We start from the raw sequence: 24,694 nt of genomic DNA, 5'->3' as shown, positions 1-24,694 counted from the left end.
AACAGCTGTTGTCCCCCACCTTCATACAGAGCACACCAAGGGGTTCTTTGCTATTTGTTCTCAAGGTTCTATCTGGGCTCTCTACTCCAGAGGACAGACATGGGGCAAAGTAGGAGTTTTAATTGAAGATACCTTCTTCCTGGGATCTGGGACCCCAGTAACTTTCTGGCCTCTGTGGAGAACCAAGACTGGGCTGCTTGCTCACCCTGTTGCCCACAAGCTGCAGCAGGAACCCAAAAACTGGTGGCCATGTGTTTTCTCAAGCTGTGTCCTTCTGAACCCTCTCTGCCTCTTGTCCAGTTCGTTTCATAGACAGTGTATCCTCTGACCTCCTGCTTGAGCCTCTAGTGGAAAGTCCGGGTAGTGATCTGACTTTGCCTTCCTCCCTGACTCTGCATTTCTGGACATTCATCAGAAGGCTTGAGCTTTGGGGTTGCAGATGCTGCACATTCCTTCTAGGGAGGAATGCCATGAGGGGAGGAAGGCTTACTGGTCCCAGCCTCCGTGTGGTCACTGGACCTTCATCTTGAGGGAGCTGAAATCTCAGGTGTTAGACTCAGTCGCATAGCTGGCCAGCAGCATGCTCAGGATCTGTCCCAACTTCTAACCCAGAGCACACAGGCCAGCTTTCCAAATGTGATGCCTGGGCCTTTGGGTCTAGCCTTGACTTGCTCTTGGTTCCTTCCCTCTGGGCCCCTTCCTCACTGGGAAACTCCCAGGGCACAGGGCTGACAGGGCTGCCTTCGGCTTGTGCGTGCAGGCTGGCACCCAGGGCTGTTCTTTTCTCTAATTGCTCATTTTCTTCACTTGCCAAGAAAAGGCCTCCAAGTGCTAAGGAGAGTGTGGTATGCTATGTTTTTTGTTTTCTTTGTTTTGTTTTTCACTTTCTAAGGTGTCTCTGTACAGGAGGAGCTATGGGAGCAGTGACATCAGAGCACACAGCCCCCACTCATGACTTCTGTGGTCAGGTCTGAGCCCTTCGGTTACCATGTGCTAGTAGAGTTGGCCTCCAACATGAGGCAGAGTCCCCCAGAGAACCCTGCCCCACAGGACCTGAATGTTGATGTCATCTCCTGGTGCTCAGAGAGACCCTGCCCCTGCTTTGACTTGGGGCCTCTACTTCCTGTTTCCTTTCTCACAGGAAGGGGCTCTTTCCTGCTTAGCAGCTGCCATGAGTGAATTTGTTAGGTGACAGCCTCACAGCCCATTGGTCTCACCCTGGTCCTCAGTGATTTCCCCGCGTCACTTCCGTTCCCTACAAGCGTTTATCAAGTCCTAGGTGTACACTAGGTGTATCGTGCACGTTGTGCTAGCCTGTAAACGCAGAAAGGGGGTTACTATTCCAGGTGCCAGGGACGCAGCTGTGAACAAAGCAGACAGAGCCCCCGTGTGAGCAGTTTGCCTCCTGGTGCATTCTAGGGTGTACCCGTGTCCTGAAGTCTCCTCTACCCACTTTGTTTGCCAACTTCATGTCTTCCTTTCTGAGCCCATTTCAAGTACTTCCTTGTAAGCCCCCAGCCCATACTAACCCATCCCTCCTTTTCATATTGTCCCAGCATACTGCCGTACCTCTTATAATACTGTTGTCACCGTAAGCTCTGAAGCCTTTGTATGTTGGTGTGCCACCAGGCTGAGGGCTCTTTAATGGGTGAGACTTTGTACCTCTCCTGCTCCCCCAGTCTGTCCTGCAAACCCAGATCTGGAGAACAACAGGCCAGAATGGGACAATTACGTTTGCTCACACTGGGCCTCTGAGCTGTCCTGGGAGTTTGTAGTCACATGATGGGCACAGAGCACTGAGCAGGGAGCAAGTCTCTGGGTGGAGAGCAGCCCTGTCAGAGGTGCTGCGAACAGGAATGCTCCCCCGTCCTCTGCCAGGGCGAGGAAGGAAGGGCCCAACAAACAGAGTTTATTTTTAGAGAAGCTTCTTGCTCCAGAGGAACTCCACGCTCTTTCCTTCCAGAAGGGTGGTGGGCTGGAGGGCCAGGCAGGACAACTGGCTTGTTTCTCAGCAGCCTGGTATCTTCTGCATTCTCCTGGAACAAAGGTGGGGCATTATAGAGAGTCTGCCCTAAAGAGGGTCTCAGCTGGGGAAACCATTTGCCCTCAGCAAGTTGAACTTGCTTCATTCTGAGTGACTGAATAGAGAGCACTTAGCCTTGGCTTCACCTAGGTGTCCTTGAGGTTGGAATGCACCAAGAAGGGTCTCCAGGAACAAGCCTTCTTGGCTTCTTTCCAACATCCTGGTGTAGACGCAGGCTGGGTGGGGTACTTCCTGCCATTGTCTCTGTGACAGGTCTCAGCAAGGTCACTGTCTCCTTCAGAGGAAGAGGGCCTGTGTAGGGCCCCAGAGCACAGCAGTAGCAGGCATAGACTCCAGACCTTGCTCTGGACCTGAACTGAAGCTAGGACCTAGGCTGTTGTTACCTGGGCAGCTGAGCCTCTGGAGCTGCAGCTTCTCATCTCTTTTTGTGAGCAGTCTTGTCCCCACATGGAAAAGTTGGCTAGTTTATTCCCTTGGGTCTAGACCACATCACAGCCCAGAACAGGCGAGAACCAAGTGGGAAGGGCTAACTGGCATACTGGCACAGAGTAAAAACACCACCCTGAGGCTCCTGGGGGTCAAGAGCTTGTCCTCAGCTCTTTGCTCTCCTCACAGTGCTGGTGGAAGACCTCGGTGGGATTTGATGTCCAAGCCATGCAGGGACCAGCTGTGCATTTGCTTCTGCTGGCTTGTTCTGTCTGTATTCCTGCAGTCTGATGGCTGCTTTAACTCACATCCAGAAGTATACTGAACATGGACTTTGGCCACAAACCTCCAAGGACTTGCTTTCTCTGACCGCAGGCCTCCCCTCCCCTAGCATGCACTCCCCAAGGATACTGCATTTCATTCTCTTGGGATCCTATCTGCTTAGACAAAGCTTTGCTTTTTGCAGATGTGCTTTATATGCAACAAGGTGGTATACAGTCTACCTGGCGTTTCTTCCTCTCAGCTGCCCGTGATCACCCATAGAAGCATGCTTTGTGTTAGCCGGCTTTCTGTTCCTGTGACAAACACCTGAAATAATCAACTTATGATGAGAAGAGGTTCGGGTTGGCTGGTTTATTTTAGAAGCTCCAGTCCGTGACTGGTTGTTCCTGATGCTTTTAGGTGTATGCTAAGTCCCACTTTATGGTGTTTCATGTGGCAAACCAGAACTCCTTTCTCAAAGCCAGGAAGGAAAGACAGAAGAGAAAGGGAGTGGAGTCCTTTTTCCCCTCTGAAGGCAAGTCCTCAGTGTTCTAGGTCCCACCTCTTAAAAATGTCTGCCACCTCTCAATAATAACCCATAGCACAGTTGTGCAGGAAGTTCCGCAGGCTGGAAAGTGAGGCCTACAACTTAACAGTAGAATGCACGTAGCATGTGTGAGGCTCTTACTGTCAAGATGGGCTGGGGGTTGGGGGGACTGAGAGACTGAAGTTGTGTGGGACTGACTGGATAGAGTGAGTGAGCAAAGGGAAGGATAGCCGGGAAGGCAGAGGTCAGAGAGTAAGAAGGGCATAAGTTGGTGTTACGGCCTTGACCTTCACTCTAAGTGGTGTGAAGCCATGAAAGCATTTGGAACGTTGAGGGCCAGGATCAGCCTGTGGCTGCGGTGTTGTGAGCAGGCTGGAGCGGTGGTGGGAAGAAGCAGGAGGAACACAGGGACAGCTGCAGTAATGGGAGGGGCTGGGTGCTTGGACCTAGGAGTGGGTGTTGACCTAGGGCTGGAGGTGGCTCTGAGACTTTAATCCACATTTAAACGAAGGTCTCCTGTAGGACCTTCTGGTCTGACTTTTAATGTAACTTGTAGGGAAACTGAAGCTCAATAAAAAAAGCTTCATGTCTAAAGTCAAGCTGGTGAATGGCAGAGCCAAGCGTTGGAATCTGAGTCCAGTAGTTTGCAGCTGAGGCGAGTGGTCCCTTGGAGGAGGGCTGTACGGGCGTGTGAGCCATGGGCAGAAGGGAGGGTTGGCTTCACAGTGCTGTGCCTGAGCAGTGAGACCTGACAGTGCCAGCAGCCTCAAGGGTGGCAGCCTCTGCTTGGCACACCAAGCCTTCAGCAGCTCTCTCTGGGCTACTGCCCAAGATTTTGACTCTAGTTGGACTGCAGTGTTGGTGATATCCCAGGCCTTGGGCATATTAAAGCCAGAGTTCACAGTGTTCTTCATTCAGCTTTTATTGAGCTTCTGCTGAGGTAAGGGCAGAAGCCAGGAAGAGACCTTCCTGTCCTCCAGGAGCTGACAAGTCTTGAGACTGACAGGACAGCCAAAAGTGTGTGATGGAGGTGGAGCAAAATGTCCATGTTCAAGGCATGTGCGAGACTAGCTAATGGCTAAGGTCAGAGGATCATTGGTCTAAGGTATGAAACAGCCTCCATAGCCCTAGTCTCCCCAGTGTGCACATCCAGAGCTCACGCCTACTGTGGTGGTCCAATTCAATCTGTGATAGATAATATCTGTTGTAATAAAGGCACAGAGAAGGCCAGCTGTGTCATTGAGAACAGATATCATTTACAACAGGAAGACCTCTTGTACTCTTTACGTCATCACTTGTCAGGAGGCTTCTGTGTCTCTTTGGCGTTTCTTTGAAAGGAGCTACCATTGGTCATGATATTTGGGCACTTGAGACTACTCTGATGACAGGCTTCACAGTATGTTCTAGCCAATCAATAGGCCTGTCCCCAGCTTCAAAGAGTAGGACCTGGTTTCTTCTTCAGACATCTGCAGGAGGGCCACCTGGAGAAGGTAGAGTAAGATCTTGTTTTTTTTTCTCTTGAGGAAGTATGAGTCTGTGGGTCAAAGTGGAAGGAAACATCGGGTTTGATTTTCCTTTGTGCTGTATAACTCAGCCTGTTCCATTCCCAACACACAGACCATCGAGGAGTGGCGGCATGGAAATTGCTGCCACTGATTGCCAAAGACTGTCCCTGGCACCTGTCCTTTGCTCTGGTGAACAACCTGGCAGTCTCAGGGCATGGCTAAGGACATGGTTCTACAGGCAGAACAGCTGGGCCAGGTACCAGGCAGTGCTGAGGCCTGGCCAGTCTCCAGGCACCTGTGTGCAACAAGCTTCTAGAAAGTCAGTTGTTGGCAACTTCCTAGGAACAGAGGATGAGGGCCACAGAACAACCAGACACAAGCTTTCTGCACTGAAAATACAGCTAAGAGGCTGAGAGCATAATGGCACAGGGCTATAATTGCACTCAGGAGGCTGAACTAAGAATTTCAAGTTTGATGCCAACCTGAACTACTCTGTCTCCAAACAAAGCAAAATAAAACTCCAACAAACAAATCCAAAGACAAGTGCCCTGTCCAAAGGACTGTGGGGCTGTGAAGACATATCCTCTAACTCCCATCCTCCCCCGTGCTGCAGCCCCTGCACTGCCTCTTCCCATGCTGATATGCTTTGCCTCGGGGTGCTTTGTCATTTCTTCTGGGACTCTCAGGTAAAGACTGGTGCTCTAGGACCCCCTGGGACTGTCGGGGACCCCCAAGGCTGGGTGCTGTTTCCCACATTGTGGTAGCTTCAGGTGTTACTCCTCTCATGGCTTCTGTTTCCCTGAGAAAAGAGGGTTGCTGACTTTCTCCTGGACTGAGGTGTGGCCTCAGTAGGCCAATCATCAGACCAGCATGAATTTAATGTGTCCTGTGCCTGAGCCACTCACCCAGGTAAGAAGAAGCAGAGCTACGTTGTGAGGGGCTCAAGAAGGAGAGTCTTCTTACTCTAGGTCTCTCCTCCTTGCTCTGTGGCACTTGTCATTCAGAGGGCTGATGACCTTGGGAGATGGGTCTCAGTCACTCCCTGATCAGTCACTCCCTGATACATCATTGTAGTGGAGGGGTTCACTAAAGTTCAAGTCAGGGAGTGTTACTGGTGGCATCTCAGCAGGGGACGCCTGCTTCACCAATCAAACAGGGCTGGCCCATCAGATGTCCCTCTCAAGGCACATCTGATATCACAGGTGTCCTTTTAAAACCTTTTGTTTTTTAATTAGCTTGCAAAGTAATAGCTTTTGATTTGGGATTTTGATAGTGTTTCATTTTGGCTCATTCTCCCCAGCTTCCCTTCAGCTCCCCACTCTTCTTTCTCATCTGTACCTTTTACCTACCCTGTCCCCCAACCCCCATTCTCCTTTTCTGCTGGAAATGATAGGTTTGAATCGGGGAGAGAGGGGAAGACGGGTTCAGGTTTTGAACTGCTTGGAAGGATCTCCCAAGGATAGTTTAGCCGTGAAAGCGGCAAAGGTAAACAAGAACGCTCTCCTGGACCCAGCAGTGTTAGGAAGCCTTTATGAAGTGCACCGCCAAAGAGCCTCCCTTTGTGTAATGTGCTGGCTGATTTCGGCTCTGTGGCAAACTGCCTGAGACATCTTGGGCAGATCCCCTCGGCTCTCTGTGCCTCACTTTCCCCATCTGTGAGATGGGGCAGTATCAGAGCTTACTGTAAGTCTTTATGGTGACTGAACAGGTAAAACATCTGTGGAGCCCTGGGACCAAACAGAACATGTCAGCTGTTGTGATCAGTCCAGGCTCTGCTTGCCAGTGCTGTCTACAGAGCTGGCCTTTGAGGAGCTGCCTTTTCCAGGTCTCATTATGTAGACCTGGCTGGCCTGGAATTCATTATATAGATCAGGCTGGCCTTGAACTCGAGATCTTCCTGCCTCTTCTTCCCATGTCCTGAGTTAAAGACATACACTGGCATGCCTGGCCTGTAAATATTTTTAAAAGTAAAGTGTGTATGTGTGTGTTTGGGGGGGGGGGTGTGTGCAAAAAGCCAGGGAAGCTCTAGCACTACGGGTATGGCTGCCAGCCTACAGAAGGTGGGTCTCCTCTCTCTCTGCTGGCTCTGTTGATAGCAGGGGCAACACCCTGGTGTGCTGTTGTTGTAGGACAGCTCTAGGTAAGCACAAGGGGCAAGGGCAGTTCACTCTCATCTGGCCAGGCAGTAGGAGCCCAGTGAGGTAGGAGAATATGCCCTCTGGGGTGGAGGAGGCAGATGTAGATGAGAGCTTATGAGTCTCTCATCTACATCCTGGAGAGGCCAGGAGTGCAGCTGGAGCAGGAAGAAGACAGCTAGCTATTGGCTGCCTAATGGGGGAAGGCTCTTAGGCAGGGGACAATTCAGCTGGGTTTTGAAGAGTGCAGATGAGTCTTACTGGGAGAGAAGAGGAAGCAGACCGAACGGCACAAGCCCGTGTCTTGTCTTTACTCCCGTGTTCTTGTGTTTGGAGTTTCAGGAAAAGCCAGGTTGCTCCAGTGTACCTACCATTAGAGGATGGCAGGTCAGAGACTGGGCATGCAGCACAGGTGTCAGGAGTAGAGACTTTGACACCGTGGGATTCAAGGAACTCACTGTCCTTGTGACTGTTTCTCTGGCTCGTTTGTGCTTGCTACCAGCACGAAGGAGCCTCACTTCTTCATTTACATGTTTCTGACCTTACTCTGGCTCTCTGCTGTGATGGGGCCTGCTGATGCTCTGCCCTGTCCTGTCCTGCCTACATCTTTAGCTCTTGGTTATGGTTCTGACTACCCCTGACACTCCTCTTGGCCTATTCCAGGCCTCTCGGGCACCCAGAGCCCAGTTTCTCAGAGAGTTCTTCCTCCTTTCCCCATGGAAGAACAGCATTCGTATGGGACCTCAGTGTACCAGGTTCTTGCCTGAAAGAGCCCTGAATACAGTGTTCTATTCTGACCCGTGTCTGCCTTTCCATTTTTTGGATGAAGATGTTAAATCTCCAAAATGCTGACTCTTACCCACCATGCTATTGGCAATAGTGTAGGGGCTTATCCTAAAACTGAAAGTTGAGTCCTCTGGACACTTTATTTCCAGCTAGGAGGGGCTTGGCTGGACACTGAGGTTCAAGAAGAGGATCAGAGGTCCTCAGTGCTCTGGCTAATAGCTGTCTATGCATCTTCTTTCCACTTGAGGTTGGAAGGCATTGGGTACACAGGAAGCAGGACCCAGTTTCCTCCTGCAGGCTCATACCAGGTTCAGTTTGAGGGTCAAACAGGAGGGCTGCTCCCCAGGGTAGCAGTGACCTGCTTTCAGTGAGCCCAGCCTGTCGTAGTCCTCTCCTTTCTGAGCTGGATGGTCTGCTCCGATTAGCACACTGAAGTCAAAAAAGCGTGTCACCTTCGGTCTCCCCTCAGCCTGGCAGTTGTGATATATCAGTTTGGACGCATCCCCTGCCTCACTACAGAGGGCCAAGGCCGGCAGGGGAAGAGGGATTATATTGTTCCCATCTGTCTGCCCAGCCTTATCCAGCTGTTTCCCATTCCCTACTGCCAAGTGGCAGATGTTGGGGTGAGGTCAGCCTGGGAGCTGGGGACCTGCCCATCAGCTTCACGTGAATGTCTTCAAGGCTATTTCTGGCCTTGCCATTATCCCAACGGCTTCAAGTGATAAATATAGACACAGATTGAAAAGCCCCAGTGGCAGGCAAGCAGGCAGGCAGCATTGGGGGAGCGTGTGGATGGGGGCTCGGCTATAAATAGTCTGCTGGAACACCTCCCCAGCCATGCCACCACTGCTGCTGCCAGGCCAGTGTGTTTGCATGTGTGCACTCAAAGAGATCCACTCCCTCCCAACTCCCTGTCTGAGCACACTTGTTCTTTACCCACGGGAAGGAGGTTCTGCTTAGGGGAGGGAAGGAAAAGTGAGCTGTGCGATGGGGACTGTAATAGTAGGTAGACTACCAAAGTCTTCTTCAGCTCTGAGTGACCACTGTAGAAAGAAAATGGTGAGTGATCCAATAAGAGGGTCCTAGGGACAGCTACATGATATGGGGAGGAGATTGTGCTAAGAACAGAGGCCCCTCTTCCTGCAACCTTCAATCCTCTCAGCTTCCCTTGGTGTAACAGCTGGGAAGGCAGTGGCTGGCCTAGAGTATTGTAGGGCCCTGGGCAGTGCGCCTGCTGGAGGCTATCAGGGACCTCAGTTAGTGTCTTTTTTTTTTTCTTTTTTTCCTTCCCAGACCTCTTTGTGAGAACAGTTTTATTTACCCCATTCTTCACTGCCAGACCCCAGGCCAGCACACTAGGTGGTCCTAGTTTGGGCTGAGCTTCCACAGGCAGGAATTCCAGATATTCTCGACCTGTAGCTCTGCCCTTCACCCCACCCCCTTCCTCACGCCTGTCTCCATCTTCCTGCCTTTCTCTGCATCCTTGTGCCTTCCCTTCCCTTGTCTTTTTCCTCCTCTGCCGCCTCTCAGCCAGAAGCAATTATCTGGGGCTGCTGGAAGGGAAGTGCTCTGTGCTCAAGAGACGCTTCACGTCAAGGATCTTGGGAGCTCATCATCAAGAAAGTACTATGGCGGTGGAGTCACCAATCATGGGAAGTGGCACCCTGTGAACCCCCTCTGTGGCTTCATTTAACAAGGGCTGAGCATTGGAGCACACAAGCTGGGCCTGGCAAGAAGTGGCAAGTATTAATATTGTATAAATAAGTGATGCCCTGGGTGTTCTTACAGATTGCAGGTGAAGACTAGGTTGTCTTCTAGTGTAGCTTTGAGGGAGAGAACCATGCTCCCCTTCCCCATGTATGCTCTGTGCTGTAGGGCTTCCAGCGACAAAGGAAAGCACCATAGCACATGCCGCGACCTGCTACTCAGTCCTAAGTGTGCACTCTGAGCTCTCAGTACTACTGCCAGGATGAACCAGGTCTGGCTCTTGTTTTCAAGGCAATCCTGAGCCACAGGAGGGGACAAAGTTATGGGCTTCTGTGATACCCATGACAACCACACTCCGTGGAATCTAGGACTTCTGCTCTTGTGGTGCTGACATCTGAAAGGGCCATAGAGAAAGCTGTGCATGCTGAACACAGATGTGTGGTTGGGTATTTAAGGGAAGGCATCCTAGGTTGGGGTAATGGCTTGTGCAGAGCCGGTGAGGCTGACGGAGGCACTGTGGGCCCATGTCTGTATAGACAGCCTGGATCCCATTGTGGCTCCTGGTCAGGATTGTCAGGAGAGGCTGAGCTTAGGGAAGAACCCAGTGGAGTCTTGTGCATGATGAAGATGAAGTCATCTTGGGATACAAGAGAATGTTGAGGGTCTTTAGCCTGAGGAATGCCAGGTGCCGTCTGTGTTTCTGAAGTTTCATTTGACTTTATGTGTGTGTTTGACAAGTTAGAGGCAGAGGATTGGGGACAGACTGGTGACATTACAATGTCTTTGTTGAGAACCTGGAAGATTTCTCTTTTCTTCTCTCTCTTCTTTTCTTTTTTCTTCTTTTCTTTTCAGAGGGGCCTGTAAAACTAGGATGTGTGTACATGGCTGCGTGCCCAAGAGACAGTTGTTTCTAAAGATGGCAGTGCTGAGCAGCCATGAGCTAAAGCTCGCAGGGGCTTGTGGCAAGCACAGAGCCATCAGTTCCAATTTGCTTAGCTGTCCTCTTCAGGGGTGACTTTGTCCAGCAAGCTTGGCCCAAGCCAGTAGCCAGGCCTACAGCAGAGATAACTGGTCCCCCAGGGACTGGCTTGGGGCTCCCTTGACAAGCTCCCAGATTCCAAAGTTGCACAGGCTGCTTCTAGCTCAGCCTTTGAATCCCTGCCTGTCAACTGTATCCATTCACCCCTGTGGTGATGCAGAGCCCAGACCATCAGCCTCCAAAGAAAAGTGAATGAAGAAAGCATGCTATGTGAGGAATGGATAAACACATCTTTTCAGTGACCACAGAGTCCTGAGTGAAGACCAGACCACAGTCTCATGATGTAAATATTATCGTATTGTGGCTTTGTCAGGGTGGACTGATGAATAGGGTGATGAAAAGGAACTGGGATTGATCATCATCAGAGACTGGGGACAGAGGTGGTGTTTGTGATGAGCTGGCAGATGAGAAGTCAGCAGTGACTCCTATGCAGAGCCTCTAGCCAGTCCTTCAGTTCCAGGCCTCTTATCTCGGATGGTGAAACTCACGCCCGGAGGAGAGGGGAGGGCACATACCAGGTATCCACAGAGAACCTAGGCCATCCTGATACCTGTGGCTATTGCTCTCCCCTGAGCAGGGAGGTGGGAAGCTCATGAAATTGCTGGAGTATGAGGAGCCCCAGAGGCTTTCTAGAACCCTCTCTGTCTTGCTCCATCCCCTTCCTAAGCAATGGTCATTCAGTCCATGCTTCATTACTGTACAGTCTGGTTTCCTCATCAAGCTGGCTCTTTCCGCTTGTACCTCTGCCAAGCTGGATTGTTGTCTGCATCTGCCTTGTATGTCTAGAAAAACAGATTAATGTTTGGTGGAGGTCCTGAGTTTCAGAGACTGAGAGAAAGCCAGTCTGTGGTCTTGGCAATCTGGCTCTGCCCCTCTTTAGCTTCCACTTGTTATGCTGTAAATTGGGAATCCTAAAATGTCACCCACCGCCAGGCAGTGGTGGCACATGCCTTTAATCCCAGCACTTGGGAGGCAGAGGCAGGCAGATTTCTGAGTTCGAAGCCAGCCTGGTCTACAGAGTGAGTTCCAGGACAGCCAGGGCTACACAGAGAAACCCTGTCTTGAAAAACCAAAAGAAAAAAAAAAAAAAGTCACCCACCTGGTGTGTATGTGTTTTAGATGAAATAGGCCAAGGCAGGTCAGGCAATACAGCTGGACTCATTGGCCATTCAGCTGCCCCTTTAAGAAGGGACGGTGACAAAGAGGAAGAAACTGAGGCTCAGGAAGGCTGTGACCGGTGAGGACAGAGTAGTTGGTGCCTACTTAGCTGGGTCTTCCTCTCTTTCCCTGGGTTGTGGTAGAGCAGCTAAGAATGGGAAGAAGTATCTGTTGGAGACAGATGATTCTGAGCAAGGTAGTCCAGGCTCAGTTCTTGGTCTGCATAGGTGGCCGAGCACACAGTCCCAGCCAGTTTCTGGCTTCATTCCCTCCCTGGGCACTAAGGGTCGGTGTGATCCTAGTAATGGAAGGCTAGGAAGACTGGAGCCTTCTGTTTCCTTCTCCTGTCCTTCCTGTGGCCTGATCCCCACTGGAGCAGGTTTAAGGATGGAGCTGTGAGGAACTTGTTCTAGGCTGGGGACAGGTCTGGAGGAAGTGTGGACACATCTCCAGTAGGTTGCTCTTTTCCTCCTCCTCAGCCATCTGGAAGCTGGCTGGGCTGAGGACCCCAAGGCCCTGGACTGGGCTTTGACAGAGCTCTGTCTGGCCAGTGCAAATGGAGGGCAGTGATCTATGGTGCTGTGAGAGAGAACTCTTCCAATTATCAGCTTCCCCAATTTCTTGCTTTATGGCCAGAGTTGGAGGCAGATGTTTGGATAATGTCCCCAGAGTACTTAGCTGGCTTTCTTGGGCCAGAGAAGATGATAGAGACCTCCGTGTCATTGTATGTGAGCCAGATGTACCAGATTTCAAGTGTTGGGGGGAAAGCACAGGCCTTGGCAGGCTGCCTTTCAGATGTACCTAAGGATGCAGGGCCCCAAACTGAAGCCGGTCATGGTTGCTTCCCTTGGGAAGCCTCCTCTGAGCTTTGTGAACATCTGGATGGATTCTTAGGGGTCCAGATCCCCTGGAGCATGCTAGTTCTGTCTCTTCCAGACTAAGCTGCTCCTCTGAGTCCTGGTTACCTCCTTTAAGTGTGTGGTTATCTTGGGGTGATTAGCTTTTAATGAGACAAGTGCTTCTGAAAAGCATTGCCTAGTTCCACTGGCCAGGCTGGCAGCTCCACAACAGAAAGCTGAGGAACCCAGGATGTGGCAGAAATGGCTCCATAGCCCCCATGCTTTCTGTACTAGGCCAGCCCACAGTAGTCTTTACTAAAATAGCTGGAGAAGAGGGCCTTGTCTCCAAGTTGACAGGCTGGTCCTAGTATGGCAGGTAGGAATGCCTCTAGCCAGAATATTTAGACAGCATCAGCCCAGCTTAGGCCTGCTGGCTCTGGGTCATTTCATACTCTGTCTTAAGCCCCACTGACCCTGCCTTCCCAGCCTCTGAGACTCTTGGGTATCCTGTGCTGATAATAGCTGGGGGCAGGACATATCTGAGCCTGACTGCACTGGTAACTACATGAGGCATGCCTCCGCTCAGGTGGCCGTTTGTCATTGCTGTTACTTCAGAGGGATAAGAGGCACCCTCTTTCAGTCAGCCCTGTTCATTGGCAATCCCACTGTATGCAAGGTAGGAATGATTAAATACTTGGGGGGAGGGGTGGCACTGGGGTGGGGGGTGTCACACTTCTATGGACAACATTCTTTCCAATGGACTTCACCCAGATCATTTCACAGAGCTAACACCTTCAGCCCTGTGCAAGCCACAGATAGGGCTTCTGCTCTCTCTCTCTCTCTCTCTCTCTCTCTCTCTCTCTCTCTCTCTCTCTCTCTGTGTGTGTGTGTGTGTGTGTGTGTGTTGCTTCCCTGAGGGCAAGAGGAGAGAAGGAATGTGGGAGTAGAGGGTCTCTACACAGTCACCTCTGTAGCTGCCCTGAACTCTTAGAAGGAGTAGTTTGTTATTCCCTGCACTTAAAAATAAGCATTCTAAGTCAAATATTTGTTTAAAATAAATATTTAAAAACATCAAGATACAGTCACATACCATACAATCTACCCATTTAAAGTACTGGTCCAGGATTGTTTAAAATGCTCTGAATTGTGTAGCTATCACCACAGTCAACCTAAAAACACTTAAAACACTTCACAAACACCCCACTTCTCTCCATACTCTCTTCCCCAGGCAATCGTAATCCACTTCTGTCTTCACTGGCTTGCCCAGCCCAGATGTTGCATTGAGATAGACTTCTGTAGTACCTCTTACTATGGCATCTGTCACTGAACATGATGTTTTCAAGTTTATCCATGTAGCATGGATCAGTACATTATTCTGTTTTTGTTTTGTTTTTTATGGCTGAGTTGTATTCTGTTGTATAAACAGACCCCATTTGATGACCAGTGCATTTTTAAGGGATGACTATATCTTAATACAGTTCTGAGTTGGTGGGGTGGGGGTGGGGGTGGGGGGGAAGGGCACTGGCAGGGAATGCATGCAGAAGCAGCTTCCCAGAGGTCCTCAGGATCAAGTGAGAGCTGAGCCTAGACCTGTACGATATATCCTTTCGTAAGTAGCTGGTTGGGTTGTCTAGGCTTGTAAGGGTGGGGTCTCTCAGGTTTCCTAGAGCTTCTCATTTTCTCTTTCCAGACTCAGGGAGATTACAGAGACAGTGAGAACAGAGCTCATCCAAGGCAGACAAGGCTCTGCCAGGAGGAGGCCACAGCGGGAGGTGGGAGCCCTGGAGCCTCTTCAGTTTCTTCTTTGAGGAGGCTGTGCTTTGAGGAACAGATCTGAGGCCTGGAGGAGCCTTGCAGGCAGATCCGGAAATTGGACCAAGATTAGAACCAGTGTGATTGATAACAGCCTAGGGATTAGAGGAAGGGCAGCTAAATATTTCTTTAATCTTGCTCAGATTGTCTGTCTTTTCAAACGGTGACTCCTAACCTTGTTTACTCCCTGTAGCACTGTTTTCTGGAGAATGGAGTCCTTTTATTCAAAGGAAGAGCCCCTTTCTGCTAATTCTTAGGTCCAAAGGTCCCACAGGGGTCTCAGATAAGCCCGGAGCTTCAAGGAGTGACCTGTTCATATCACCCTCCACACAAGCTGAATGCCGGTAAGGGAGCTACCTCACCCTAGGGATCTCTCAGCTTCCAAAACAAAGCAGCAGAAGAAGGAAACCAGGGGATTGCCTCAAGAATAGGTGGCAGGTGCCTCGAAGGAGCCATTACTCACAGCAGTGAGTTCCCCTTTGCCATCCATCTGCCTGCAAGATGGTTGAGAGAGGACACATGTATGTGGCCTCACAAGTTGTAGGTTGGCAGGGGAAGCTAACAACCCTCTAAGGTCATGGAGTAGCCCAGATGGTGGCCTGTCTTCTGTGAAAAACTTGGGGCTCCTGTGTGCTGGGGTGGGCTGGGGACAGTAGGGCTGTGCTTTCCCTGTGAGTCAGCACAGCCCACCTGAGGGTTGTAATGTCTACAGAGCTCCCAGCAAGGCCGTCCTAGTGCTTGCTTTGCATATGTGTGTCAGGATCCCTGTCTCAGGAGCTAGAGCTGGTTCCTTGGGTCAATGCTGTGCCAGCTTCTGTCCTGTTGATCTCAGCTGATTCTCACCATGCAGCAGGAGAGTTCTTTGTATTCTGAACCATGAAGCTGTGGATGGAGAAGTTAGATTTATAGATCTGGTTGCTTCTTTCTTCTCCTGAGTGGTGGGTGTAAGAACAAAGTAGGGGAAATGGATAAGCCTCGACCACGTTTTCCTGTGAGACCAGGAGTCTCTGGCAGCTGGTAGGGTCAATGCATTTGTCACCTGGGTACTGTACCTTGAGGGCCTGTAAATTGCACACCCCATGAGGTGGCACCTGCTACCACAGGTCACTCAGGCACCTCAAGCAGGTGGCCTCCTAATGAAGTGACTGCAGGACAGGGACCCTGCTGTGAAGCCAGGCACCTCTGCAGGGGATGAGGTGGTCAGATAGAGAGGGGAGATGCTCCTGACTGTTTCTGTGAAGGCCACCTGCGGCTGGGCGGCTGGGCCATGGCAGCAAGGGAATGACTGTGAGTGATCCAAGCCCTTGCAGCTTCTCTCAGCCAACCTGTCTGCTGTATGCTTATGGGCTTGTCACCGCCTAGGTCACTTCTAGTCTGTCTGCCCAAGGAAGCTGGCCAGGGGCCAGCAGAAGTCTTGACAGTCATGGAGGATGGAGGTAAATCAAGACACTTAGAACTGTTGCTGGGTTGTTTTTGTTTCTGTGTATGGGGGCAATGTGCAGTCCATGTGGGAGCACATGTGTGAAATCATTCTCTCCTATTATGTGAGTCCATCGAGTCACACTCAGGTCTTCAGGCTGAGTGACGAGCACCTCTACCACTGAGTCATTATGTTGGTTCTGAACTACTGGTGCTTGAGGAACAGTCCCATACATAACATGGCTGTATTGCTGTCTGGGCTCTGGCTCCCTTTGGAGGTTGAGCTGCCCAGAGGATTGTCATTGGGAACTAGCTGGACAAGAGCAGACACTGGCCGGGCGGTGGTGGCGCACACCTTTGATCCCAGCACTTGGGAGGCAGAGGCAGGCAGATTTCTGAGTTCGAGGCCAGCCTGGTCTACAGAGTGAGTTCCAGGACAGCCAGGGCTACACAGAGAAACCCTGTCTCAAAAAACCAAAACCAAAAAAAAAAAAAAAAAAAGAGCAGACACTGGCTGTTCTTTAATGGTCAGTGGAACTCAAGGCAGATACCTTCTCTTAGCTTTGTGACTGTGTCTGTAAAATAGAGATAAAATACCTGCCTTCAAGGGCAGCCTGCAAGATGAAAGGAGACAGGTTAGATCACAGGTTGGAGCCCAATGTGGCCATGCAGGTGGCCTCCAGGGTCCTTCCCTGCCTCCATATATTGCCCTCTCCTACATGAGGAGCTGGCCTGCATATCTAGTAGGGTGTTGCAAGTGACACCGTGTCACCTTTAAGACAAAACTATAAAAGACAGTGTGGCTTCCACCGTTCTTCCTCTTGGATTGATTGTTCCAGGAAGCTGTTGTCTTATGAGGAGTATTAGGAAGCTCTCTGGAAAATTCTGGAATTATGGTGAGATACAGAGGTAGACTTTTGGCCATCAGCCTACACCTGATGTCAGTCACATGAGTTCTTCCAAAGTGGCTCTTCTAGCCCCAGGCAAGCTTTCAGATGACCATAGCCTTGGCTAACTTATTGATTGTAACCGGCTGAGTGACCCAGAGCAGAGCCACCAGCAAGCCACTCTAGGTTTCTTTTCTTTTCTTTTCTCTCTCTCTTTTTTTTTTTAAAGATTTATTTATTTTTATGTATATGAGTACACTGTAGCTGTCTTCAGACACACCAAAGAAGGGCATCAGATCTCATTATAGATGGTTGTGAGCCACCATGTGGTTGCTGGGAATCGAACTCAGGACCTCTGGAAGAGCAGTCAGTGCTCTTAACCACTGAGCCATCTCTCCAGCCCCACTCTAGGTTTCTTAATCAGCAGAAGCAGAGTGAAGTAGTGAATGGTCATTGTCTGAACCATTATTTGGGGTGTGTGTTTTACACAGTCATAGGTACCTTGTCCAGGTCTCCAAACCTACCGTCTCACTTTCTCCTGAGCCAAGGGATCTTTGTTTCCGCTGCAAAACTGTTTTATCTACTGCCTGCAAAGATGCTTCTCAACAGCTCTGATATGTACCCGCAGGTCTTGATTGCCACAGCGGGGTTCCCATTAGGATCCATGCTTTCCATGGCCTGGACGGTCTCAGCTATGCCCCTGCCTCATGGAACTGGCAGCCGTTGATCTGAATCTGAGGGCTGATGAGAATATGAAGGGTACAGCCCAGCCCCAGAGCAGTGATGTGGGTTTCTCGGCCTTGTTTGATAAATGGCTGTAGTTGGGGTAAAGCAGGGCCGTCTGGGCCCTTGTGAGTGTGGAAATCTGTTCTCTCCCCTCCCTCAGCTCAGCCTCTAGGCTGCTGGAGATGCCAGCCTTGCTTCCCTGTTTCTCACTTTGTTCTCCAGGCCCCACTACCTCACATGAGCTTCACAAAGAGTAAGGAGACAGATGTGCCCTTTCAGGTGCCCCTCAGCCTCACTGGGAAGGAGGTGTGACTTCTGTTGCTCACCTTCTTGTTCAAAGAAGGAGCCTGAGAAAAACAAACTCTAAGTGTTCTCAGCTTCCCCGAGGCCTGCCACCTGAGTCCACTGCACATGTTTAAGGATGGCTGGGAACCAGGCAGCACAGATGCCGTTGCTTGTGTGTCCACAGCATCAGCTCTTGAAGGCTTCTCTTAATGATCAGCTGCCCTGAGCCTTTCACAGATGCTATACATCTTCTTAATCATGTCTGGAGACCTGCTGTGTTTTCAGGAATCAAGAATACCAGGATAAGGGAAACATAATTCCTGTCTTGTTTTTTGTTTTTTGGGTTTTTTTAGCCAGAGATGGACAATATAGACAGTGTGTCCAACAATGGCTGACATTTGAGGGATACTTACTTTTCGATATAGTGACCAGGATGATGGAGAATGTTGGTCGAGGGAGACAAAGGGAGGGAACACAGAGGCTAGATGGAGAAAGATATTTCTGGAGTGGCAACATTGTCACAAAAGTGACACTGCATATGGTTGCCTGGGGGACTCCAAGTTCTTTTTTTTTTTTTTTTTTCCTTTTTTTCTTTTTCTTTTTTTGTTTTGTTTTATTTTTCAAGACAGGGTTTTTCTGTGCAGCTCTGGCTGTCCTGGAACTCACTCTGTAGACCAGGCTGGCCTCGAACTCAGAAATCTGCCTGCCTCTGTCTCCCAAGTGCTGGGATTAAAGGTGTGAGCCACCACTGCCTGGACCCCAAGTTCTTATTGCTCTGCTTCATGCCTGTTCTTCTTTGAGGTTGGCTTGAAGAGCATCTTGTTCATGAAGTGTGCCCGTTCGTATCCTCTTTCTAATAGAGTAACCTTCCCCTAAGGTTCTAGTGACCTTTCAGAGGTTTGCTGTAAACCTTCATGGGCTTGGTGCTTTTGTGAGGGTGGCAGCAGGAGAAGTGTTTGTTTACCATTCAAGTTCATTTCACATTTGCTTATTTAAGCTCTGTATTTTTTCTTTCACCCAGAAGCACTTCTCACTCCCACCTTTACCCTACTTCCAATTGCCACCTCTTAAGGCCACCAGCCAACTTTTTAGATGCCACTCATATGTCCAGTGTATTTTGACCACTGGTGATTGATCAGAAAGCCACATGAAATACCTGACTAAAATCCACTCTTTGATCCTTGTGGTGGTTTGAATGAGAAAGGTCCCAGTAGGCTCATATATTTGAATATTTGGTCCCTAGTTGGTAGAAATATATGGGAAGGATTATGAGTTGTGATCTTCTTGGACGAGGTGTGCATTGGGGGTGGCCTTTGAGTTTTTAAAAGCCCAAACCAGCCCCACACCTCTGCCTTCAACTTATAGATAAGCTCTCAGCTACTGCTCTACTGCCCTGCCTGCCTCCTACTTTCATTGTCTCCACCATGATGATAATGGACTCATCCTGTGTAAGTGTAAGCAAGCTCTCAACTAAATGCTTTCTTCTATTAGTTGCCTTGGTCATGATGTCTCTTCACAGCAATAGAACAGTAACTTAGACAATAATGTAAGTGCAGGAAGGAAAGCAAGCAAGGGGAAGGAACAGCGTTTTAGGTGCGGTAGTCAGAAGGGGAATCTCTAGAAGTCTATATAAATCTGTGAAGAAAGCTGTGTGCCAACCAGGAAACCACCAGCAGCAGTAGCAGCAGGGCCAATGGTCCTGGGATGGTAGGACACTTAACAAGTTTGAGAAACTGACTGGAACAGGACAAGAGAGGACAGGCCATAGGAAGTACAGAGAGAAGCAGAGTGCCATCCTGGGGGACTCAAGTCACCGTGAGGACTTTGGACTTGATTCCAAGTGTGAATGGAGTCCTGGGAGGCTCCTGATGCAGTGACATTATTCCCTGCCTATCCATAGCTTAACCTGCTCACCATGGGCCCCTCATGGGAGCAAGAGTTAGTGGAACCCGCTTAGATGTTTCTGTTTATAGTGACCTGTGAGTCACCAGCTGGGAATTTCCAGGTATTTCTAGAGACTTGTTTGGAGGGCAGACTAGCACCACCCCACCAAGTTGGAAGCAGGTTCCCTTCCCACTGTGCACATAGAATTTTCCACCTGAGTGAGAAACCCCCACGTTCCTGGGTCTCAGATGTTAGAAGATCTAAGTCAGGAATATGGAGACCTTCCTTCAGCACCCTGTCCTGACTCTGAGGGAGTTAACTGTATTCTACTCTAACCTAAGCAGCTAGCCTAGGGGAATGTAGTATAGAGTCCTTAGTCCTGACCCTGGCCAGATTTAAGATGCCCCAGGCCTGTCCAACTGTTCTGTGGGGTTCCCAGGACCTGTACTGAGAGTTCTCCTCCGGCTTTCAGAGGTTCATGCAGTCAGAGCTGTGGGAGCACTTGGGGTTACCCTCTGCCAGCTCCAGGCTCCCCTGTGCCTCCCTCCTTCCCCGCTTCTCTTGACATATAGAACAGCACTAACCAGCTTGGGCCAGGAGGAATGGAGGAGAGTATGAATCCAACTTCAGTGAATCCAGTTTGAATCATCGTCTCCTAGCTATGTGACCTGGGGGCAAATTACTAACCTTTTTGGGATCTGGTTTCCCCATATGCAAAATGTGGAGCAAAGGATCAAGTCAGTTCATCCACATGGTGTGAGCCTTAGTCGTGTGTCCCAGGGTGGCCTTCTTGAGCTTTCTGGGATAGTTGCCCTGATCCTCTTAAGAAGAGCATTCCTGCCTGATGGGGAGATTATAGTCATAATCCGTTTGTCCTTACCATTTATGACCTGACCAGGGCCCTACCATATGCTAAACATCATTTGTGCGTCATTTGTATAGTCCTCGAAAAAGCTGGAGAGCCATGTACTATAAACTCTCTACAGTGTAGAAGAAAACCTGAGGCTCAGAGAGATGAGTGAATTTGCCAAGGCCCTCTAGCTAGTTAACGATAGTGCCAACCCTTGGCAGTCCTCTGTGAATGGCCTCCCTCCAACCAGGAACAGCCACAGGACTGGGTGCTTGGCATGGGCAATCTAGGCACTGGGTCTCCTGTCCTTGACATGATATCTCCTTCCTGGCCCCAGTGACCTTCCTTGTCTCTCTCTGACTGTAGATGGTCAGAGAGGGGTTCTCTGTTAAAACACAAATAAGCAAGAGAAGCAAATTATGTAACATCTGGGGCAGTGATTTCTAGAGTGGACGTGGCCAGTGCAAAGGCACCCTAGTTACTCGGAGAAGGTATTCCCTGGGACTTCACAGCCCCTGCCTGCCCTCTGGCATCTGGTATGCCACAAGCTATCAAGGAAACAGGGAATCTTGTTTCCAACATACTGGCCAACGCAAGGAGCCAATCCCTGGTAAGAAAGGGTGCTGCACCAGTCACCATGGAGTGGCTGGCCACTCTTGTGTTCCCAAATGGCATTTGAGAAGTAGCTTTCTGTTGTCTTGTATTTTTACAAGACGTTTTTACACATAATGTAAACTTTTCTATGCTAGCCATTTGTAAGCAGGTGTCAGTCACGTGGACTGCATTCACCATGCTGTGTGGCGTTACTCTGCCTGTTTTTTCTTCCCAACAGACACTCTACCCATTAGTTACTGCTGTGCCTTCCCATACTGTCCTGTCTGTAGATGTCCCGTGGCTCATAGGACCTGTGGTCTTCTGAATCTGGCTTCTACCACTAGGCAGCATGTTCTCTGGGCCCACCCATGTTGTTGGGGTAGTAGACATTTCTAAACAAGTGGTGTCTGTGCTGTGTCACAGAGTGCTTCAGGAGGGAGATTAAAAAGGTGAGGTCCTGCCATCTGTACCACAAGAGGTGGCAGTAACTCACATTACCCTGCTTGGGCTCCTTAGCTCGGGCTCCTAGACAGGAACACCTGGAAACCAGCAGCCTCTGTTCCACACTCCTCACTCCACAGCTTGCTCCACGCTTCACAGGGTCCTAGGGTGTGCTTAAGAGCATCTCATCTCTGCCTCGCTTCCCATCTGTGAGATAGGAAGAATCTTCTGGGGCCCGATTGAGGGGAGGGTCAGCCCTGTGTGCCAGTGTGAAAGGGGTGGGGTGGGAAAGGCTGATGGTGAGTCTTACCCTATGATTGCCTTATTTATTAAAAATTAATTGAGGGGCTTTGATGCATCCGGACTTGAGAGGAGCTGACAGGTCATGTGGTCTCTGAAAGCACAGGGCTGGTAATCCATTTTAAAAAACATTTTCTTCTTCTTTTTAATTTAATGGAGGAAATCATTAGCTGGGAGAATGGTAGCACTGATTTATTTCTGTTTGGGGGAGGGGGGGCAGGAGAGAAGATCGCCTCTAATTGCTGCTTGTTCTAGAAATACGCCAGCCAGACATTCCCATCGGCTGGGACTGCTGGGTTCTGTGGGGAATTGCATCACGCTTTCTTTTCTTCAGACCCAGGAGGGGGGTGGCAAGGGGCTCTCAGGGTGCAGGTGGGTGGCCCTGATATCAGCAGCGGGTCTTCACAATGGGAGCAAAGCTGCTTTTTGTGCTCAGGTCCCTCAAGTGAGCCTGAGAGGAGTTTGTGTGTAACGCCGGGGGCGGTTCCCCTAGATAGCCCATGTCCAAGACTTCATTCCCAGGGAAACAGGAGCAGGACCCCCCATCTGGGAAAAAGGACTACGTGCCTTCTCTGGGGCTTCATCCGGTTCCAAGGGGAGGCAACTGGGTTCACCCTAAAAATAACCAAAGATGCAAACAGCCAGAGAGTGCAAATGTTTTTCATATCTGTGGGCCCGAGCATTTAAAGGTACAGCTGTCCTTCCACCGCCACAATATGTCTTTCCTAGAGCAGAGAGTAACTTTGGGGTGACCTGGGCTTTAAAGGATCCCCATCTTCTAGCATGCAAGTAGAAGTCTGCCTGGGCTGCTGTGTGACTGCCTCTGCCCTGGAGGCACCACACACCTGGCAGAGGATGTCACAGGCCCTGAGGCCCATCACAAGACAAGGGGTGCAGGCAGACCCAGCCAAGTATAGCTATACCATGAAGCCTCCTGCATATGAAGGTGGGGGTCCTCCTGACTTCAATTTACCAAGTCTGTCCAGCCAGGAAAAAAAAATGGGTAAAGTAGTTCTCAGAGAAAGGATAGCTATAAATAGCTAGGCAGGATGTGGAAAAGGTGAGAGGCGAACTGCTGCCAAGGCTGTAGGCCCAGCTGCAGAGCGGGGCTGAAGGTCTAGCCCTCGGCCTGCCTTGGCTGTTGCCCTGGCTTCCCAAGGCTCTGCTCCTCAGATGAAATGTGTGTTCCAGGCCTTTCCTGGCCTTCCACTCTCTTCTGTGCCATGCCGTGAGGCCGTCTGAGGCTCCTAGGTCTTTACATTACAGCTGAGACCCATGCATGGTGGTACAAGGCTTGAATCCCAGCGCTCAGGAGGCAGAGACAGGAGTTCTAGGCCAGCCAGGGCTACAGAGTGAGACTCTTTTGAAGAAACAAACTAATAAAGTATGATTAGGAACTTTTGGTTCTCTAGTCAATTCTCCCTGGATATGTCACATCTGAGGGGACATCCTGAAGGGGCTAACCATACAAGAGAAGCCATTGTGAAGTTTAGGGGAGAGTCCTACCACACTGAATATGGCCACATCTTAGGGGTGGTGGGCTTGGGCTCCAGGGCAAGTGGCTTTGTCGTTGGGTAGGACCAGGAGCTAAGGTCTGCATATAAATCAGGGCCTGGCACAGACACATGAATTGAGGTACTTGCTCTGTGGCTTCTCCATCTATCTACCTGTCATTCATTCAGCCATCCAGTCATCCATCTTTTCCCATTCACCTGTCTGTCCATTCATTCATCCATCTGTCTACGTACTCACTTATTCATCCATTTAAAACATTTGCTCAGTGCCTGTGTGTACCAGGTATTCGCTCTCGCAAGCATATCCTAGGATACAACGGTGAATACGGCCACCCTACCAAGTCTCCATCTAGTACGTGAGATAGACAGTTTTTTTTTATTTGGTGGCTTTGTTTTTTTGAGACAGGGTTTCTCTGTATAGGCCTGTCTGTCCTGGAACTTCCTCTGTAGACCAGGCTGGCCTCAAACTCATAGAGATCCACCTACTAGATTAAATCCCAAGTACTGAAAACAAAGGCATAATGCTGCCCGGCCCAGCATGACAGACAGTTTTACAAAGGAAGACGCTACAGCTACTGCTAAGTGAAAGAAACCAAGCATAGAAGGACCAGGGTGTAATTCTATGTGCTGTAATGATGCCATAAAGTTGGGTCACTGGAGTCAGATCCACAGAGACAGAAGTAAAATGGAAGGTACCAGGGGTGGGGTGGAGTTAGGGTTTACTGAGTGCAGATCTGGTTTAGGAAATGCAAAGGTTGTAGAGAGAGTGGGGTGGGCTGCAGAGCCATGTTAATATCCTGAATACCACTGAACCAAGCACTTAACAAGCTATCAGGGTAACAAATGTCAGCATCTACCACTATTTGGAAAGAAAAACATCAAAGACCAGTAGATTGTATATTAGGTAAGGTTGATACCATGGAAACAATGAAAGGGTCAAGGGAAAGCCAGGGCAGGACTCAGGGTTAACTAAGTGGTCAAGGAGGCCTGAGAAATATGTGCTTACGCAGAGGCTAGTGGGAGGAGGTTGTGCAGGTGCAAACGCCTTGCGGAAAGAAATGGACCCCAGTCTGGACAGCATGAATAAGAGGCAGGGAGGCCACTGGGGATTGGACCTGTGGGAGGCAAGATTTCCCTACAGGTTTGTGGTGGGTCCCTTGGGCCTTCTGCTATAGGAGCATGGGAAGCTGGGAGGCAAGGAAAGGCTTTGCAGGAAGAGGACAGGCCTGTCCTCAGAAGCACCTGCCAGTTCAGGATAGAGCAACAGGGGTCATGTTTGACAGTTGCCCCTCAGTGTCTGAGGCATTGTTTCTACCAGAGTGTTCCATCCCTTTCTGTAGAAGACAGAGTACTGCATATGCCCTGCGAGTTCCTGGACACCTCAGCTCATCTCTCTGGATTATCTGTGGTGCTGAACACTCTAGAGCCGTGTGAGGACCTTTCACAGTGCACCATTCCCACCAAGAACTGTCCCACTGTACCATTCAGGGAGTTAGCAACAAGAAAAAGGCCTGCACATGCTCAGTACAGATACC

The 24,694-nt window shown here is 50.0% G+C and overlaps 1 protein-coding gene across 9 annotated transcripts in view; it reads left to right on the top strand.

Annotated features, from left to right (window-relative positions):
• The window catches only part of Pitpnm2 (phosphatidylinositol transfer protein membrane associated 2), a 137,118-nt gene that overhangs the window by 36,488 nt on the left and 75,936 nt on the right, over positions 1 to 24,694 (top strand). The window contains exon 1 of one of the 9 annotated variants that reach the window (XM_076922875.1): positions 9,299 to 9,443. The exons of the other annotated variants lie outside the window; for them this stretch is intronic. The gene's annotated coding sequence lies outside the window, so the exon portion shown is untranslated. Of the gene's footprint in view, positions 1 to 9,298; positions 9,444 to 24,694 lie in introns of those variants that run through there. 9 annotated transcript variants of the gene reach the window in all.

Source organism: Arvicanthis niloticus, chromosome 24 (assembly GCF_011762505.2).
Source record: "Arvicanthis niloticus isolate mArvNil1 chromosome 24, mArvNil1.pat.X, whole genome shotgun sequence".
NCBI classification, from domain to species: domain Eukaryota; kingdom Metazoa; phylum Chordata; class Mammalia; order Rodentia; family Muridae; genus Arvicanthis; species Arvicanthis niloticus.
Note: the sequence above shows the minus strand (reverse complement) of the source record. Positions and strands in the feature narration are given on the sequence as shown.